At 46.6% G+C, this 20,669-nt stretch overlaps 6 non-coding genes and 1 pseudogene across 6 annotated transcripts; all 7 read right to left on the bottom strand.

Annotated features, from left to right (window-relative positions):
* Positions 1-2,395: 2,395 nt before the first annotated feature.
* LOC142500626 (U2 spliceosomal RNA) lies at positions 2,396-2,586 on the bottom strand. Its single transcript, XR_012803163.1, has one exon. It is a non-coding gene; the product is annotated as a U2 spliceosomal RNA (small nuclear RNA).
* An 816-nt stretch (positions 2,587-3,402) lies between these two features.
* On the bottom strand, positions 3,403-3,602 carry LOC142500161 (U2 spliceosomal RNA). Its single transcript, XR_012802831.1, has one exon. It is a non-coding gene; the product is annotated as a U2 spliceosomal RNA (small nuclear RNA).
* Positions 3,603-6,987: 3,385 nt separating this feature from the next.
* On the bottom strand, positions 6,988-7,178 carry LOC142500625 (U2 spliceosomal RNA). The gene has a single exon (XR_012803162.1). It is a non-coding gene; the product is annotated as a U2 spliceosomal RNA (small nuclear RNA).
* An 816-nt stretch (positions 7,179-7,994) lies between these two features.
* On the bottom strand, positions 7,995-8,194 carry LOC142500036 (U2 spliceosomal RNA). The gene has a single exon (XR_012802785.1). It is a non-coding gene; the product is annotated as a U2 spliceosomal RNA (small nuclear RNA).
* A 4,323-nt stretch (positions 8,195-12,517) lies between these two features.
* LOC142500118 (U2 spliceosomal RNA) lies at positions 12,518-12,710 on the bottom strand. The gene has a single exon (XR_012802816.1). It is a non-coding gene; the product is annotated as a U2 spliceosomal RNA (small nuclear RNA).
* A 2,985-nt stretch (positions 12,711-15,695) lies between these two features.
* On the bottom strand, positions 15,696-15,889 carry LOC142500804 (U2 spliceosomal RNA). Its single transcript, XR_012803298.1, has one exon. It is a non-coding gene; the product is annotated as a U2 spliceosomal RNA (small nuclear RNA).
* A 2,922-nt stretch (positions 15,890-18,811) lies between these two features.
* On the bottom strand, positions 18,812-19,031 carry LOC142500289 (U2 spliceosomal RNA; annotated as a pseudogene).
* Between the last annotated feature and the right edge of the window lie 1,638 nt (positions 19,032-20,669).

The following is a 20,669-nucleotide window of genomic DNA, read 5'->3' as shown; positions in this document are numbered from 1 at the left end:
AGTTCCACCTGACCAAATTGCAGGTCCCCACTTCCAGTCCTTCGGCCTCAAAGGGTGTACCAGACCACACTCTTGAAGCGCAATGATATCCGCATTCTGCAGCCGTAAATAATCAAAAATGACTGCTCTCCTTGTTGCAGCCCTAATGCTGCGCACATTCAGGGATGCGATACGCACCATTATAACAATAAGTCACCAAACCCTCATGTCTCTGCTGGTCTGCGGCATATCCCCAACATCTCTGTCACTTCCTGACCCGGGCTCTCCGGTGTCCCAGAAAGGCTCAACATCTCAGGTGAGGAAGGAAACTCCTGAATCACCAAACCCGGGCTTTCCGCTGCACTCAGGCTCTCACAAATCTCGAAGATCTGATTTGTTTCAGGGCTCGAGCTTTCGCTTTCACTTACGCCCAAATCCTCTTGCAACATCTCCTGCTTAGCTTTCTGCGCTCCCAGTTCTGTCTCTATATCTTTTTTTGACAGTTTTCTCTTCCTTTTTGTCTGTGTTTCCATGGGTTCCACCTCATCCGGAATTGGAAGTACCGATTCAGGAACTTCCGCCAGCTCCTCTATTTCCTCAACGTCTCCCTCCTCCTCCTCCTCGTCCAGGGAGCTTTCTTCCTCCGGAGGCTCAACTTCTTGGGGTTCCTGAAACACGGGGGAACCCACCTCCTCTGCATCCGCTCTCTCCGGCCTTCTCTCTGTCGCCTGCGCATATGTGCGTTTAGGGCACTGCCTTGCAAGATGCCCCTCCTCTTCACACAGGTGGCATTTCTTCGGTACCCCACATGATGATGTAGTATGTGTTTCTTCACCACAGTTCCTACACCCTGCCCCTGTTCTGGAACAGTTCTCCTGCATATGCCCATAGACTTGACATTTCCTGCAATATGTAGGACGACCTTCAAAGGTCAAGTAACCTCTCTTCCCTCCAATGCTGAAGGTTGCGGGGGGGTACATCACCCCCATTGTATGGTTGTTATCGGTCTTGAATGTCACCCAAAACCTCCTTTTGCCGTTATAAATCCCGAGGAAATTTGTCAGCTGGCCCCCGCCTCTCACGGTTGAGCAATATCTTCTGAGAAACAAAATTAGATCATCAGTCTCTACGTACGGGTCAAACATGTGCACCGTCACTGCAACATTTACCATCATAAAAAATGGAATTGCCTCAATCCCCTTCATAGCAATTTTCACTTCTTCTTGCTTGGTTCTTGCAAAGACTCGCATGCACTCCTCATTTCGAAAGAAAGTAACATCAAAGAAGCCCAACCTGGGAGGATCTTGCAAACAAAAGATATCTTCAATCTTCACTCCAAGGGTCTTCACCAATACGACATCAAAGAACTTCTGTAAATAAATCTTCGTCCGCGTCTCCTCATCCAACTGGAACCGAATCGTGTTTTTTGGAGGCGCACCTGCCGCCATGATCACCTCCTGCTCTGCTTTGACGCAGCCCCCCAAAAGCAGCACGTGGCTTTAGTCCCCGAAGGGACGATGCCACGAGGCCAAGGAGCCGGGTCTCGCAAGCCTGCCCCTGACCCAGACACTTGATCTGAGCCAAAAGGCCGAGAAGCGATAACCAGAAATGGGCCCCCGCCTGAGCGCCGCCCGACGGCCGGGGGCGCTACGCTTTAGGGAGAAGGGCAGAGGGAGCCGCTGGCTGCCCGCTCGCCTCCTCCCCCAGCAGGCCTGCCTCCAGTCCCTCCGCTCCTCCCGACACAGCCCCGGGGAGTCTATGCAGCAGCGGCGGCGACGACGACGACGGATGCAAAAGCCAAAGACTTTCTATGGAGTAAAGAAAAGCAGCCGCACACACTGCTGGGGGGCCCGCATGGCCAGCAAACAGCCAAAAAGGCACATGCTTCCAGTTCTTTTTCCGGCACCAGGCTTCGTCTGCTTATTTGCATAGGAACCGCCCACTTTTTCTCTGCTAGCCGACTCGTCTGGGCTGCCATGAAACTCAGGCAGCAAGCAAGCAGCCAGTGGCTGGGCTTTTCAGTTCAGGTCATTTCAGCCAGCCAGCCAGCCATTGTGACAAGAAGCCAGCAAGTCAAGGCATTTGCTGCTTGCTGCTTGCTGCTGCAGTGTTTGCTATGCAGGCTATTTGGATACAGCTTCAACAGGAGTTTCTTAGGCATCTGCTCGTTCGGACTGAATTAGGCTAGGCAACAGGCGGCACTCCTGCTCCATGCGAGGAGGAGCTGAAAAGAAAAGAAAGTAAGAAGCCACGCAAAAGAGCAAACAAGACACAGCAAAAAGAAGGAGGCTTTATTTTGTCGTCATTTCATCTTCTTCTTTCTTTGCAAAAGAAAGAGCCAAAAATGCATGTTTGTTTTTTTTCTGTCAGACAGTGATTTGTTTCTATTTTTTGATACAAGCCAAATATCCCCAAAGGGAAGTGCACCGGTCCTGGAGGTACTGCAATACCAGGTCAATGCGTGGAGTGGACAGAGCAAGCTCTTCTTCCATCTCCCTGTTCTAAAAATCCATTTAATATATGGTCCCCAGATAGGGGACGTATCAGATATTAAACTGATAAGAACAGATACTACACTTGATCTTAGCCAAAAGGCCGAGAAGCGATAACCAGAAATGGGCCCCCGCCTGAGCGCCGCCCGACGGCCGGGGGCGCTACGCTTTAGGGAGAAGGGCAGAGGGAGCCGCTGGCTGCCCGCTCGCCTCCTCCCCCAGCAGGCCTGCCTCCAGTCCCTCCGCTCCTCCCGACACAGCCCCGGGGAGTCTATGCAGCAGCGGCGGCGACGACGACGACGGATGCAAAAGCCAAAGACTTTCTATGGAGTAAAGAAAAGCAGCCGCACACACTGCTGGGGGGCCCGCATGGCCAGCAAACAGCCAAAAAGGCACATGCTTCCAGTTCTTTTTCCGGCACCAGGCTTCGTCTGCTTATTTGCATAGGAACCGCCCACTTTTTCTCTGCTAGCCGACTCGTCTGGGCTGCCATGAAACTCAGGCAGCAAGCAAGCAGCCAGTGGCTGGGCTTTTCAGTTCAGGTCATTTCAGCCAGCCAGCCAGCCATTGTGACAAGAAGCCAGCAAGTCAAGGCATTTGCTGCTTGCTGCTTGCTGCTGCAGTGTTTGCTATGCAGGCTATTTGGATACAGCTTCAACAGGAGTTTCTTAGGCATCTGCTCGTTCGGACTGAATTAGGCTAGGCAACAGGCGGCACTCCTGCTCCATGCGAGGAGGAGCTGAAAAGAAAAGAAAGTAAGAAGCCACGCAAAAGAGCAAACAAGACACAGCAAAAAGAAGGAGGCTTTATTTTGTCGTCATTTCATCTTCTTCTTTCTTTGCAAAAGAAAGAGCCAAAAATGCATGTTTGTTTTTTTTCTGTCAGACAGTGATTTGTTTCTATTTTTTGATACAAGCCAAATATCCCCAAAGGGAAGTGCACCGGTCCTGGAGGTACTGCAATACCAGGTCAATGCGTGGAGTGGACAGAGCAAGCTCTTCTTCCATCTCCCTGTTCTAAAAATCCATTTAATATATGGTCCCCAGATAGGGGACGTATCAGATATTAAACTGATAAGAACAGATTTTTTTTTTTTTTTTTTTTTTTTTTATTTGCATATTTGAAAAATATACAATTTGACATTTTGTTTTACATTTTCTTTTTGAACAAAAATTATATAATAAAAATTATTTCTTTCATAACTTTCCAAAAGAAATTCTCAGTTACTTCACACAAGAAAATTCAAAATACATTCTATCCAAACAAACAAACAAATAACACTATTACATTTTGTTACTTCACAACACATTCCCATTTTTCTCTATTTTTCCATACCCCACTTAGTCCAAAAAAAATTTCAAATTCCATCAGTTATCATAGCAGAAAATTCTCCAAAATTCAGAGTCTCAACATACGGTAAATTTCCTTCACATTTTACAACCTCCTCCTCTTTATACCTTTAAATTTCCACCAGGATTTTTTTTAAGTTCCAACTTCAATTCTTTTCTCAAATCTTTTGCCATTTCCTCTAGTCTTTGTTTTATCTTTAGAAGATTTTTTCCTTTTGTTTTACTAAGCTCTGGGCCTTTTGCCTCTAAAATATGTTTCTCATAGTTTAAATTACTTAACTCTTTTCCCCATTTAATAGTCATTTGAGCATTCCACCAAAATTCATTGTTTTTGGACCATTTGTTTATTATCATCAGTTCATCTATTCTTTCCCTAATTATTTGTATATCTATTTTTTTATTGCACATTTTCCTAATTTCCGCCCAAAATTCTTCTATTAGTCTTTCCTCTTCTGTCTTCTGAGCTACATTCCTACCTTCATGTCCACTCTCCTCACTCTTTATGCTTTCCTTTCTGCTTTCTTTTGTTTGTGTGTCTGCAACTATCAGACTTTTGTCTCCTTGCTGTGTTATTTTACTTTCTTCTGACTCACTCACTGATGTGGTTTCAGGCTCACTTCTAGTTGCCCCTATCACCCTCCTTTTTGGTGTATCCTGTAAGCTATCTCGCCTTGCGTTAGAAAAATCCTGTTTAGTTTCACTTGGTCCAGCTATTTCCTCTGCCTCCCCCTTCTCTGGTTTACGTTTTGAAGCTTTCCTCTCCATACCTGTTACTTCCATTTCCTCCCCTTCTTCTTCTTGCCCTTTTTCTAAATCTCTCACCGCTTCTTGTATTGCTTCCAAAGCTCTATTCACACTTCCTTCACTTACTTCACTATCCTGATGTACCCCTTCCTCCAAGACTTTTAATTTTCTATCCTCCTCCATTAGCATTGCTTCTCCTTCCTGTCTAGCTTTTTCCTCAATCAACCATTTCTTCTGATCTTTTCTTACATTCATATATTCTTCTACAGTCATATGAGTTCTTCGACTCATAATATCCTCTAATTCTCCAATTAACTCCTCATTACTTATATTCTTTCGTTCTGTGCGAAATACATTTACCCATAACTTCACACCCCCCACTTTTTTTTCAAACAAATTCATTTTTTCTGTTAGAGCTTCGTCCTCCTCTTGAAATTCTACTCTCTCTGCCCAATCTGTACTTTGAGTACCAACCAGTTCTCCTTGCAGAAACTCAGGGGTTTCTTCTACCTCTGAGATCCCCCCCTCCTGCAAGTCCATTCTTCCTTCTTCTGTCTGAAATTTCTTAAAGATAAGTCCAACAAAATCTGAGGTATCTCCAGACTCACTACCCCTTGCTGTTTGGGCATAAGACTTATTTTTTTTGCACTGCCGTGCTAAATGTCCTCTTTCCCCGCACAAGTCACACTTTTTTGGGACTCGACAGGCCGTTGCTGTGTGTCCTTCTTCTCCGCAATTGCGGCATACAGTCCCGACTTTGTCACACTCTTCTTTGGTATGTCCATATTTGTGACAATTCCTGCAATAAACAGGCTGGCCAGGGTAGTTTAGAAAACCTCTTTCCCCACCAATGGCAAAACTTGCAGGCGGTTGCATCACTCCTCCTCCTCGGTCTGGATCAGGCTTAAAACGAACCCAGAATCGCCGCTTTCCGTTGAAGAAACCATATGCATTCCTTAACACTTCTCCCCCCCTCACCAGGGAACAGTATCTCCTCAGGAAACAAGCAATGTCTTCCCTCTGCACAAAGGGATTGTACATGTGTACAACCAGCGGTTTGTCTTCCAGCATAAAACTCGGGGCCACGCTGACCCCCGTCAGCCTTGGATCATCCTTCTTCTCACGGCACATCTCATAAACATTCCAGCAGTCTGCATCCGAGATCAGGGTCAGGTCATAAAAGCCCTGCCTTGGGAAGTCTTGGAGGCAGTACACCTTAGACGCATCCAGCTCCAGCATCTCACCAAGAATTTTCTCCACCACATGTTGCAGTCTCACGCGATCTCTCTCGGCTTCCTCGACCAGGAACCGGACTGTATTCTTCATGCCACCGTACGCCATCGTCCGCCTTGAATAAGCTCGGGTGCGGCACCCTAATTGCAGCAAGTGGGTTAAGCCCTTTCGGGCGATCCCACAAGGCAAAGGCGCCGGCCCCTCACTTTCGCTCGCTCATGATCACCTCTCGTCGCTCGAGATGGCGTGCCCCCCCAAAAGCAGCAAGGATCTTAAGCCCCCAAAGGGGCGATGATCCAGGGCCAAGGGAGCACAGTCTCAGCAATCACCTCTCAGCCAGACACTTGGTCTTAGCCAAAAGGCCGAGAAGCGATAACCAGAAATGGGCCCCCGCCTGAGCGCCGCCCGACGGCCGGGGGCGCTACGCTTTAGGGAGAAGGGCAGAGGGAGCCGCTGGCTGCCCGCTCGCCTCCTCCCCCAGCAGGCCTGCCTCCAGTCCCTCCGCTCCTCCCGACACAGCCCCGGGGAGTCTATGCAGCAGCGGCGGCGACGACGACGACGGATGCAAAAGCCAAAGACTTTCTATGGAGTAAAGAAAAGCAGCCGCACACACTGCTGGGGGGCCCGCATGGCCAGCAAACAGCCAAAAAGGCACATGCTTCCAGTTCTTTTTCCGGCACCAGGCTTCGTCTGCTTATTTGCATAGGAACCGCCCACTTTTTCTCTGCTAGCCGACTCGTCTGGGCTGCCATGAAACTCAGGCAGCAAGCAAGCAGCCAGTGGCTGGGCTTTTCAGTTCAGGTCATTTCAGCCAGCCAGCCAGCCATTGTGACAAGAAGCCAGCAAGTCAAGGCATTTGCTGCTTGCTGCTTGCTGCTGCAGTGTTTGCTATGCAGGCTATTTGGATACAGCTTCAACAGGAGTTTCTTAGGCATCTGCTCGTTCGGACTGAATTAGGCTAGGCAACAGGCGGCACTCCTGCTCCATGCGAGGAGGAGCTGAAAAGAAAAGAAAGTAAGAAGCCACGCAAAAGAGCAAACAAGACACAGCAAAAAGAAGGAGGCTTTATTTTGTCGTCATTTCATCTTCTTCTTTCTTTGCAAAAGAAAGAGCCAAAAATGCATGTTTGTTTTTTTTCTGTCAGACAGTGATTTGTTTCTATTTTTTGATACAAGCCAAATATCCCCAAAGGGAAGTGCACCGGTCCTGGAGGTACTGCAATACCAGGTCAATGCGTGGAGTGGACAGAGCAAGCTCTTCTTCCATCTCCCTGTTCTAAAAATCCATTTAATATATGGTCCCCAGATAGGGGACGTATCAGATATTAAACTGATAAGAACAGATACTACACTTGATCTTAGCCAAAAGGCCGAGAAGCGATAACCAGAAATGGGCCCCCGCCTGAGCGCCGCCCGACGGCCGGGGGCGCTACGCTTTAGGGAGAAGGGCAGAGGGAGCCGCTGGCTGCCCGCTCGCCTCCTCCCCCAGCAGGCCTGCCTCCAGTCCCTCCGCTCCTCCCGACACAGCCCCGGGGAGTCTATGCAGCAGCGGCGGCGACGACGACGACGGATGCAAAAGCCAAAGACTTTCTATGGAGTAAAGAAAAGCAGCCGCACACACTGCTGGGGGGCCCGCATGGCCAGCAAACAGCCAAAAAGGCACATGCTTCCAGTTCTTTTTCCGGCACCAGGCTTCGTCTGCTTATTTGCATAGGAACCGCCCACTTTTTCTCTGCTAGCCGACTCGTCTGGGCTGCCATGAAACTCAGGCAGCAAGCAAGCAGCCAGTGGCTGGGCTTTTCAGTTCAGGTCATTTCAGCCAGCCAGCCAGCCATTGTGACAAGAAGCCAGCAAGTCAAGGCATTTGCTGCTTGCTGCTTGCTGCTGCAGTGTTTGCTATGCAGGCTATTTGGATACAGCTTCAACAGGAGTTTCTTAGGCATCTGCTCGTTCGGACTGAATTAGGCTAGGCAACAGGCGGCACTCCTGCTCCATGCGAGGAGGAGCTGAAAAGAAAAGAAAGTAAGAAGCCACGCAAAAGAGCAAACAAGACACAGCAAAAAGAAGGAGGCTTTATTTTGTCGTCATTTCATCTTCTTCTTTCTTTGCAAAAGAAAGAGCCAAAAATGCATGTTTGTTTTTTTTCTGTCAGACAGTGATTTGTTTCTATTTTTTGATACAAGCCAAATATCCCCAAAGGGAAGTGCACCGGTCCTGGAGGTACTGCAATACCAGGTCAATGCGTGGAGTGGACAGAGCAAGCTCTTCTTCCATCTCCCTGTTCTAAAAATCCATTTAATATATGGTCCCCAGATAGGGGACGTATCAGATATTAAACTGATAAGAACAGATTTTTGTTTTAAATGTTTATTTACATTCATATATTTACAAAACCAATAACTTTTGTACATTCACAAATCAACATTTTCACTTTAACTTTTCCACCAATCAGATATACATTGCATAATTTCCCTTACACCCGCCTTTTACTTCTCTCATTACTTGCTATTTGTCTCTCTAACAACTTCCTATATCTTTCCTTTTCTGTCTCAAACTCCTTTGGCGACATCTTTTCCTTATTAGATAGCATCTTCTCTATGTCATATACTCTTTGGTCTGTCCCCCCATGAGGGTTTGCCTGCTGTATCATCTTATACCATACTTTTGCCTCTCCTATTTTCTCCTCAACCTCCTTTATTTTCTTGTCTAAATATTCCTTTTTTTTTTCCATTTCCCAGCTTATTTTATACACAGAGTCCTTTTCTTCTTTTTTACTTGGGTGACCCTTATCCTTTTCTTGCACCCCACTTTCTTCACTTTCTGACCTCTCTGCCATTGAGGCTGCTCCTCCTTCACTTTCACTCCTACTTGTCCCTCCCACTTTCCGTTCTAGCATCCTTGTTGCCTCCCCCCCCTTTTTCTCTTTATTTTGCTTTCCACTTCTTTCACTTTCAGATGAGGAGATCCCTCCCCAATCACTCCCACTACTCCCATCTATTCTTAACATTTCTGCTACTTTTTCCCCACTCACTCCACTAACCCTCACTTTCTCTTTTTCCCCAACTATCTGCCTACATACTCCTACTATTTCCTCTTGTTCTAACCTCTTTAGATTAATTTTTCCTTCAGTTTCCTTTGCTATCTCCTGTCTTTTCTCTTGACTTTCTAAAGATGTTCTAACCCCCCAATCCTCATCTCTTTTTGCTTTCGCACCAGGATAACCTACAAATTCCTCTTCAACTCTCCCCTTCCTTGCAATTATGACCTCACTTCTCTTCCCCTGTTCTACTTCACACACGCTTTCCTCACCTTCTATTCTAAGTACCTCCTGGGATTTCTTTCCTTCTAATGTGACCTCGCTTACCTCTCTTTGCTCTTCTTCAATAATCCTTTCATACTCTTCTAAATTTTTGTTTACATGATGCTCTACATGTTTAAGTTTACCTATCATTTCCTCTGTATTGTTTTTCTTTAAATCACTCATGGCTGCCACCCATTTATTCATGCTTTCTTCATACTTCTCCCCCCATCTCGTGACACACTCCGCGTATGTCCACTTTTTGCCACTCTCTCTTGACTTTATTATCTCTTCTCTTTCTTCTGCACTCACTTTTTGCCACTGCTTTCCTCCTTTCCTTTTTTTTTTCTTTTGGCTCACCCCACTTGGCCCTGCCTCCTCCTTCTCCACAAAACTACTTGTCTGTTCTTTCCTTTTTAAAACTTTTTTCCCAGTTGATGTGCACTCCATCTCGGAATTTTCTCCCTCGGAATCAGTCATATATACCCCACTGCCAAAAATGCTTTCTTCCTGTTCGGAAGGCAGTACCAACAGCTCTATTGACTCTTCCTGCGCCCTCTGACTCTTTCCTTCCTCCACCTCCAAACACACTAATTTTCCCTCTGAGGCAAGTTGCTCCCAAAAAACCCCCCCCACTTTTTTAAACCCCAAATCGCTTCTGAACTCTTCCTCCCCCCTAAATTTTCTATCCCATTCTTCTTCTTCCGCTGTCCATTCTGTTTTCACTACCTCATATTCCTCCTTTGTCATTCCCTTCCTTATGTCCATAATTTTGTCAAGCTGTTCCCCTATCACTTTATTACTTATCCCTTCTTTTGCTTTCCGCATCACTCTAACCCAAAACTCCCCATCACCTACTTTTTTTTGAAAATCTTCCAATTTTCCTTTTAGCCCCTCCTCTCCTTCCCTTTCCCATATCATCTCTTCTTTCCCTCCCTCCCCCTGCACCATCTGTATTGGATTAGTTTCGCTCTCCCCCTCTTCCTTCTTCCTAGCTTCTTCCTCCAGCATTGCTTCCCCCTCCAATCTAAATTTCTCCTCCTTCCACCGCTTCACCTGATCCTCTCTCAGCTTCAAAAATTCTTTCACAGACATTCCCGCTCTTCTCTTCATGATCTCATCTAATTCTCCCATTAACTCTTTTTTACTCATATCCTTTGTTTTCAATATCACCACCCATAACTTAACGTCCCCTACTTTCTTCTCAAACTCATCCATTTTTCCCTTTAAAGCTTCCTCCTCTTCCTGTCCCTCCACTCTTTCCGCCCAATTCCCACTCTGAGTGCTCAAAACTTCCCCTTTCTCTCCTTGTAGAACCACTGGGGTTTCCGCCTCTTCTGCACTTCCTCCCTCCTGTATATCCATCTCCCCCTCCCCCTTTTTCTTATCCCCAAGGATACGTCCGTTCACAGCCGAGGTATCACCTTGCAGTAACTCAGGGGTTTCTGCCACTTCACCACTTCCTTTCTCCTGTAGATCCATCTCCCCCTCCCTCCTTTGTCCATCCCCCAAGATGAGTCCCTCCAAGTCCGAGGTGCTTTCTACCTCACTTTCCCTTGCTGTCTGGGCATAAAATCTTCCTGCCGATTCTTCTGTTGTACTGGGCTTTGTTGCCCCCGCATAGGATTTCCTCGCCCTACAGTTCCTTGCCAGGTGTCCTCTTACCCCACAAAGGTCACATCTTTTTGGGACCCTGCAGTTGAAAGCTGCGTGCCCCTCTTCCCCACAATTGCGGCACACCACCCCTTCCCTCCCACAGTTCTCTTTTGTGTGTCCGTACTGATAGCAGTTCCTGCAATACGCCGGTTGGCCGGGATAAGTCAAAAAGCCTCTGTTGCTTCCAATACTAAAACTTGCAGGGGGGTGCATCACTCCCCCTGCACGTGATGGGTCTACTTTGAACCGAACCCAGTATCGACGTTTCCCGTTGAACATCCCGTAGGCATTTGATAACTCCATTCCTCCTTTCAACATTGTGCAGTATCTGCTCAGGAAGCTATCAATATCTCCCTTGTCTGTATACGGGTTATACAGATGGATCACCAAGGGCTTCTCCTCTAAGCCGAAGCTTGGTACCACTGTGATCCCCTTCAGCCTCGGATCTTCGCTCTTTTCTTTGCATCGCTCAAAAGCGCTCCAGCAGTCAGCCACTCTCACGAAAGTCAGGTCAAATATCCCCTGACGTTGGAAGTCCTGTAGACAAAAGACTTGCGTCTGCTCCAACTCCAACAATGCCATCATCACTTCCTCCACGATCCACATTAAATCCACGCGACTCCTCTCCTCCTCTGCAACCAGGAACCGGATGCCATTCTTTCCGCTTGGTCCCATCGCCATCGCTGTCGCCACAAGTTTAGGTGCGGCACCCTAATTGCAGCAAGAGGCTTAAGCCACTTAAGGCGATGCCCCAAGGCAAAGGTGCCGGCCCTTCACTCTCTCGTCTGTCCGCTCCGGATCACTCCCCGCTGCCAGAGATGGCGTGCCCCCCCAAAAGCAGCAAGGATCTTAAGCCCCCGAAGGGGCGATGATCCAGGGCCAAGGGGTCACAGTCTCCGCAATCACCTCTCAGCCAGACACTTGGTCTTAGCCAAAAGGCCGAGAAGCGATAACCAGAAATGGGCCCCCGCCTGAGCGCCGCCCGACGGCCGGGGGCGCTACGCTTTAGGGAGAAGGGCAGAGGGAGCCGCTGGCTGCCCGCTCGCCTCCTCCCCCAGCAGGCCTGCCTCCAGTCCCTCCGCTCCTCCCGACACAGCCCCGGGGAGTCTATGCAGCAGCGGCGGCGACGACGACGACGGATGCAAAAGCCAAAGACTTTCTATGGAGTAAAGAAAAGCAGCCGCACACACTGCTGGGGGGCCCGCATGGCCAGCAAACAGCCAAAAAGGCACATGCTTCCAGTTCTTTTTCCGGCACCAGGCTTCGTCTGCTTATTTGCATAGGAACCGCCCACTTTTTCTCTGCTAGCCGACTCGTCTGGGCTGCCATGAAACTCAGGCAGCAAGCAAGCAGCCAGTGGCTGGGCTTTTCAGTTCAGGTCATTTCAGCCAGCCAGCCAGCCATTGTGACAAGAAGCCAGCAAGTCAAGGCATTTGCTGCTTGCTGCTTGCTGCTGCAGTGTTTGCTATGCAGGCTATTTGGATACAGCTTCAACAGGAGTTTCTTAGGCATCTGCTCGTTCGGACTGAATTAGGCTAGGCAACAGGCGGCACTCCTGCTCCATGCGAGGAGGAGCTGAAAAGAAAAGAAAGTAAGAAGCCACGCAAAAGAGCAAACAAGACACAGCAAAAAGAAGGAGGCTTTATTTTGTCGTCATTTCATCTTCTTCTTTCTTTGCAAAAGAAAGAGCCAAAAATGCATGTTTGTTTTTTTTCTGTCAGACAGTGATTTGTTTCTATTTTTTGATACAAGCCAAATATCCCCAAAGGGAAGTGCACCGGTCCTGGAGGTACTGCAATACCAGGTCAATGCGTGGAGTGGACAGAGCAAGCTCTTCTTCCATCTCCCTGTTCTAAAAATCCATTTAATATATGGTCCCCAGATAGGGGACGTATCAGATATTAAACTGATAAGAACAGATTTTTTTTTTTGTTTTATTTGTGTTTATTAACACAGAGATAAATTAACAACATTTGAATGTTTTTTCAAACTTCAATACAAATAATACATTTTATACAAGCAAACAACTTAACACTTTCCGAAAATACCTTCATAATTCCTACTACCAAAATTATCTCGGTTACTTCACCAAACCCTTCACACTTTACAAAAAACAAAATTTACATACCCATCAGATAAAAAAACTTTTCCACCACTACTACATTTTACAAAAAAAACCACCCACATTATTCATTACAACAACACACAATCAAACATTCTTCAATACAAATAATACATTTCATACAAAAAACTTTACACTTTTCCGAAAATACTTTCATAATTCCCAATACAAAAATTAACCCACACATTCCCCCACATAAACTCAAATCATTACAACTTTTGTGTCTTCATCCACATAAATCCACATTTTTCAAAACATATCACACTTGACATAACCTATATTTACATTCGGTAATCAACAAGAATCAAGACCACTCACTGCCCTCTAACATATAATTCCTTCTATATCAAAACCCAAACATATTTATACATTACTTCACTTTTCATATCAGTATATTTTTTCCCTTCTATCATTCTACTCCCTAAGATAACAGATACTCATACTTTTCCCCGTTTCTTTAAGAACCCCATCATGTGCATAATTATAATTCATCCATAAACGTTCTATATACATCCTCTATGGCCTCCTCTAACTGCTCTTTACTACAAATAATAGCCCAAACGTTTGCCATTCTTATTTGATCCTGGAACACCTCTTTTATTCTCTCTATCTTTTCCTCCTCATTCCCCTCGTCACTACCTTCCATTTCCTCCCCCTTTACCTCCACAGACACCCTCTCTTCCTCTTCCACAGCCACACTCTCTTCCTCCTCCACAGATACACTCTCTTCCTCCTTCACAGACACACTCTCTTCCTCCTCTACCGGTACTCTCTCTTCCTCCTCCTCCTCCATCGACACACTCTCTTCCTCTCCTAACTCATTCTCCTTCCCACTATCCTGCCCACAGTTCTCCAACAGCTCCCTTTCCTCCTCCTGAACACTAATTTCTTCCTCCCCCACACTGTCCCCTTTTCCTTCATCTTTATCTACATCAAAACCTAAAGAATGATTTTCTATTCTTTGCTGACACTGTTCTATCCTCATTTTTTCAGATCTTGCTTTCTTATCCTCTTCTATAACTTTCGCCACTTTTTCCCATCTGCACGTTTTCATCCCTCGTGCATAAGTCTTTTTGTGGCACTGACGTGCCAAATGTCCCGTAACACCACAATTGTCACATCTCTTTGGAGCGCTACAAAGCGCTGCGACATGTCCTTCCTCGTTGCAATTACGGCATATTCTCCCCTTAGGCCTCCCTGGATACCTCAGGAAGCCTTTGTTTACTCCAATGCAGAAATTGTCCGGGGGGTGCATCACTCCCCCTCCATTCTCAAAATCCAGCCTGAAACGTACAGTAAACAGTCTTTCTCCATTGAAAATTCCATACATATTTCTTTGTCTCTCACCACCACCCACCACAGAACAAAACCTCTCCAAGAACGACACGATTTCCTCCTTCTCCACAAAGGCATTGTACATGTGTACACGCACTAGGCGCTCCTCTAGCAGAAAGCTAGGTACTGCCTGTATTCCCATCTTTTCCAGAACCTCTCTTTTCTTTTTGCAAGCCTCATACGCATTGCCGCACTCCATCTCTTCTCCGAATGACACATCATAAATCCCCTTCCTTGGGAACGCCTGCAAGCAGAAAATGTTGCCGATATCCACTTCCAGCAAATCTCTTAGGACATCCTCCACGATGGTTTGGAGTCCCACACGCCATCTCTCAGCCTCCACCACCAGGAGTCTGATGGTGTTTCGTCCAGAACTTCCAGCCTCCATCTTTATCTCCTCTCCATCAAAACCGGCCGTCCAGGGTCAGGTGCGGCGCCCCTATAGCAGCATGAGGGTTTAGTTCCTGGGGAACGATCCCTCAAGGCCAAGGCGCCGGCCCCTCTCCTTCTCTCTCTCCTGATCGCCTCCCGTGCTCGAGTTAGCGTGACTCCCTCATAGCAGCATGGGTCTTAAGCTCCCCAGGAAGCGATGACCCAAGGCCAAGGAGTCACAGACTCAGCGCAACCTCTCAGCCCAGACACTTGATCTGAGCCAAAAGGCCGAGAAGCGATAACCAGAAATGGGCCCCCGCCTGAGCGCCGCCCGACGGCCGGGGGCGCTACGCTTTAGGGAGAAGGGCAGAGGGAGCCGCTGGCTGCCCGCTCGCCTCCTCCCCCAGCAGGCCTGCCTCCAGTCCCTCCGCTCCTCCCGACACAGCCCCGGGGAGTCTATGCAGCAGCGGCGGCGACGACGACGACGGATGCAAAAGCCAAAGACTTTCTATGGAGTAAAGAAAAGCAGCCGCACACACTGCTGGGGGGCCCGCATGGCCAGCAAACAGCCAAAAAGGCACATGCTTCCAGTTCTTTTTCCGGCACCAGGCTTCGTCTGCTTATTTGCATAGGAACCGCCCACTTTTTCTCTGCTAGCCGACTCGTCTGGGCTGCCATGAAACTCAGGCAGCAAGCAAGCAGCCAGTGGCTGGGCTTTTCAGTTCAGGTCATTTCAGCCAGCCAGCCAGCCATTGTGACAAGAAGCCAGCAAGTCAAGGCATTTGCTGCTTGCTGCTTGCTGCTGCAGTGTTTGCTATGCAGGCTATTTGGATACAGCTTCAACAGGAGTTTCTTAGGCATCTGCTCGTTCGGACTGAATTAGGCTAGGCAACAGGCGGCACTCCTGCTCCATGCGAGGAGGAGCTGAAAAGAAAAGAAAGTAAGAAGCCACGCAAAAGAGCAAACAAGACACAGCAAAAAGAAGGAGGCTTTATTTTGTCGTCATTTCATCTTCTTCTTTCTTTGCAAAAGAAAGAGCCAAAAATGCATGTTTGTTTTTTTTCTGTCAGACAGTGATTTGTTTCTATTTTTTGATACAAGCCAAATATCCCCAAAGGGAAGTGCACCGGTCCTGGAGGTACTGCAATACCAGGTCAATGCGTGGAGTGGACAGAGCAAGCTCTTCTTCCATCTCCCTGTTCTAAAAATCCATTTAATATATGGTCCCCAGATAGGGGACGTATCAGATATTAAACTGATAAGAACAGATTTTTTTTTGTTTTTAAATGTTTATTCACATTTCAAAATATTTACAAACAGTAAATAAGAAAAACATTTCAGCAAATAAATCATTGTTACTTCACACAATCAAACATTCTACAAACTAAACAGAAAATTCATATTTCTTAATTTCCGAAAACATTACAATCAGTAAATAAAATACTTTTCAATCAGCCTGAAATTACAAGCGTAAACTCCCCCACACAATCTTTTCAAATAAAACATTTCAAATTATTTACAGTAAATAGCAATTTTTCCAAATAATACATTCCATGCCAACCTTGACACTTTTCTTTCATATTCACATATTTACAAAACAGTAACTAAGAAACACTTTCCACAAACACCTCCCATACATTCCCAAAAACACTTCTATTACCTATCTTATTCCCACTTTTGAACAGATAAACATCATATACTTCCTAAACTTTAGATCAATAACATCACAAAATCCAATTTATCAAACAATAATCCCCACCTCAGACCTTTTTTTTCCCCCTCTACAGAACAAAACCTACATTTCATAATTCCACATATATCCCTTTCTATTTCAGACCCTATCTTACTTTTCCCAGTCAAAATACTCTAAACATTACATAACTCTTCCAAACACAAATACCTGTTTTCCTTATGTTCTCCCCGCTTCTGTCTCATTTCTTTTATATAATCTTCCTCAAGTTTTCTTCTTTCCCTCCACTTTCCCACAGTTTCCTTACTTTTACCCAAATTCCCTCCCTTCAAAACTTTCTTTTTCCCTACTGACACTTCACACAATACTTCCTCTTCTTCCTTCCCCAAAGATTCCACCACTTTGTCACTGAGCAAATCCTCAAACTCCTCTATTCTAACATTCCCATAGTCTTCTCTTACCCCCAAATCCTCACTGTCTATACTCACATTCCCTAAAGCAAAATCTCCATCAACACTGACAACACTCCCTTTTCCCTCAAAGAATTCCTTCTCCACTACCTCCTCTGTTCTATTCTCACTTTTTATTTTATTTTTACACTCTTGACTTATCTTAACACAGTTTTTCCCTACTTTCAGAAACATCCCTTTGTTTTTTTCCAAACAATTACGAGCAAAATGCCCTGGCTTTCCACAAAAGTCACATTTTTTAAATTCATCACAATTCGCAGCTATGTGTCCTCTTCTCCCACAATTGTGGCAAATCATTCCAGCGGGCTGTCCTGAATAACTCAGGGTGCCCTGATCTCTGCCAATACAGAAACTTGTCGGGGGGGACATCACTCCTCCAACATGCTCGGGGTCAGACCTAAAACGAACCCAGAAAAGTCTTTTCCCATTATATAGTCCATACGCATTTTTTAGTTGCGTTCCTCCTTTGACCGTTACACAAAAACGATCCAAAAATCTTTCAATGTCCTCCTTCTTCGAAAAGACATTAAACATTTGTACAGTTACCGCTCTTTCCACTTGCAGGAATCTGGGTATCACCCGGATTCCTCTCATCCGATGGTCTCCCAAATTCATCTCACATCTCTCGAAGATTTTTTGGCAACTCTCCTCCTCTATGCAGGTCAGATCAAAAATGCCCAATCTCCGGAACTCCTGCAGACAATAGATCTCTTCGAATTCCACTCCAAGCAGATCACGCAAAACTTCCTCCACGATAACGTCCACATCAACACTGGCCCGTCTGGTCTCATCAACCTGAAAACGGATGCAGTTCCTCTCGTTCGCTCTGTCCGCCATTCTCGTCCTTGGCTCAACAAGATCCAGGTGCGGCGCCCTAATAGCAGCAAGGGGGTTAAGTCTGTTAAGACGATCCCCCAAGGCCAAAGCGCCGGCCCTTCACCATCTCGCTCTCTCCGTCTCTCAGTCTCCGTCTCACTTGTCCGCCATCCGTCAATCCGACCGTCAGGATCAGGTGCGGCACCCCAACAGCAGCAAGAGGGTTTAGTTCCTGGGGAACGATCCCTCAAGGCCAAGGCGCCGGCCCCTCTCCTTCTCTCTCTCCTGATCGCCTCCCGTGCTCGAGTTAGCGTGACTCCCTCATAGCAGCATGGGTCTTAAGCTCCCCAGGAAGCGATGACCCAAGGCCAAGGAGTCACAGACTCAGCGCAACCTCTCAGCCCAGACACTTGATCTGAGCCAAAAGGCCGAGAAGCGATAACCAGAAATGGGCCCCCGCCTGAGCGCCGCCCGACGGCCGGGGGCGCTACGCTTTAGGGAGAAGGGCAGAGGGAGCCGCTGGCTGCCCGCTCGCCTCCTCCCCCAGCAGGCCTGCCTCCAGTCCCTCCGCTCCTCCCGACACAGCCCCGGGGAGTCTATGCAGCAGCGGCGGCGACGACGACGACGGATGCAAAAGCCAAAGACTTTCTATGGAGTAAAGAAAAGCAGCCGCACACACTGCTGGGGGGCCCGCATGGCCAGCAAACAGCCAAAAAGGCACATGCTTCCAGTTCTTTTTCCGGCACCAGGCTTCGTCTGCTTATTTGCATAGGAACCGCCCACTTTTTCTCTGCTAGCCGACTCGTCTGGGCTGCCATGAAACTCAGGCAGCAAGCAAGCAGCCAGTGGCTGGGCTTTTCAGTTCAGGTCATTTCAGCCAGCCAGCCAGCCATTGTGACAAGAAGCCAGCAAGTCAAGGCATTTGCTGCTTGCTGCTTGCTGCTGCAGTGTTTGCTATGCAGGCTATTTGGATACAGCTTCAACAGGAGTTTCTTAGGCATCTGCTCGTTCGGACTGAATTAGGCTAGGCAACAGGCGGCACTCCTGCTCCATGCGAGGAGGAGCTGAAAAGAAAAGAAAGTAAGAAGCCACGCAAAAGAGCAAACAAGACACAGCAAAAAGAAGGAGGCTTTATTTTGTCGTCATTTCATCTTCTTCTTTCTTTGCAAAAGAAAGAGCCAAAAATGCATGTTTGTTTTTTTTCTGTCAGACAGTGATTTGTTTCTATTTTTTGATACAAGCCAAATATCCCCAAAGGGAAGTGCACCGGTCCTGGAGGTACTGCAATACCAGGTCAATGCGTGGAGTGGACAGAGCAAGCTCTTCTTCCATCTCCCTGTTCTAAAAATCCATTTAATATATGGTCCCCAGATAGGGGACGTATCAGATATTAAACTGATAAGAACAGATTTTTTTTTTCTTTTTTTCTCTTCTTTACCATATTTCATATATTACACATATTTGTAAAACACAAATCCTACACTATGATGTTTTAGTTGACTAATCACCATCAACCACACCAACTCTTCAAAATTACATTTATTTCATACTAAACCCTGCCAAAGTTTACTCATACTCTGCTAACCCTTCTTTTGCTACCCTTAGAGAGTGCCTTAACTCGTTTCTTCTTTTCTCCCCCTTTTCTGTAGCCAAAAACCTTAACGTCCTTTCTTTCTCTATTCTATGTGACTCATATACCCAATCTTTCTTTTTCTTTTGTCTCACCTGACTTTCCCCTGATGGTAATTGCTGGCTTTCTTCTCCCTTTCCTCTCAATGGACTCCTATCCCTCGCTTCTTTACTCCCCAATACTTTTTTTCCCTGAGATTCCCCTCCCCCACTCTCTCCTGTTGACACTGCTCCTCCTTCACTCTCACTCCTGCTTGTCCCCCCTACTTTCCTTTTAGGTAATGCTGTCATCTCTCTTTTTTTCCCTTCCTCAACTACTGCAATTTTTTGTTTTCCACTCTCACTTTCCGATGAGGATATTTCTCTCCACTCACTCTCACTGGTGCTTAAACCAGCTATTCCCAAAATTTCCTGTTCCTTAGGGGAGGGCTCCAAAGCTTTTATTATTCCTTCATCCCCTTTGAAATCTCTAGGTCTCCCCTTAACTGTACATGCAACCCCCATTCTCTCCGTTTGTACTACACATTCTGAGTCTTTTTTCTTCTCCAACTCTCTTACTGCCTCCTGTATTTTTTGTAAAATATCACCCTGCACCATATTCTCAACCCCACCGTATTGTACCTCCTCTTCCATCTCATTTTCCTGGTTTACCACTATTCCCAGCTTTTCTTTCTTACTTTCTTCCTCCATTAACATTCTTTCTCCCTCCTGTCTATCTTTCGCCCCTTTCAACCACGTTATTTGTTCTTCTCTTAGTTTCATGTATTCCTCTTGTGACATTGTAGCCCTGCGGGCCTTAATATCCTCTAACTCTCTTAATAGGTCTTCATCATTTATTTCTTTATTCTCTGTGCGAAAAACTTGAACCCACAACTTCACACCCCCTACCTCCTTTTCAAAACGTTCCATCCCTTCTAACAAAACCCTTGATTCTCCCTTGCCACCATCCAGCTCTTTTTTTCCCTCCCCTTTTACACAGGACTCCCCCTGTGCGTCTTGAGCTTCCCTGCTTTCATCCCAACTTGGGGCAGGCATAACCACAGCCTCTGTTTCTTCTCCCCCTATCCCTTTCTGCAATAATGCCCTTTCCCCGTCCTGCATCACCACTTCAGGCTTCTGCGCGATGGTCTCCAAACAAACATCCTCCTCCTTTTTCCTCAGTATCTCCCTCTCCCGCTCAACCAAGGCTGCTTCCAATCCCTCCCCTTGCATTTCCCCTATTCTCTTCTGTATCCTACCATTAAACACCAAATCATCTGCTTCCTCTGCACCAAAACCCATTTTGGCCGCTCGCGCGTAGCTTTTCTTTGAACATTGTCGCGCAAGATGTCCAATGTCCCCACACAGATCGCATTTTTTGGGAATATCACAATCTGCAGCCCAATGTCCATCTCTTCCACAGTTCCTGCAGATTCTCCCAGTTTTCTCACAAAATTCTTTAGTGTGTCCATACTGGTAACAGTTCCTACAATATGTAGGTTGGCC

This window comes from Ascaphus truei, chromosome 7, assembly GCF_040206685.1.
Source record: "Ascaphus truei isolate aAscTru1 chromosome 7, aAscTru1.hap1, whole genome shotgun sequence".
NCBI classification, from domain to species: Eukaryota; Metazoa; Chordata; class Amphibia; order Anura; family Ascaphidae; genus Ascaphus; species Ascaphus truei.
Note: the sequence above shows the minus strand (reverse complement) of the source record. Positions and strands in the feature narration are given on the sequence as shown.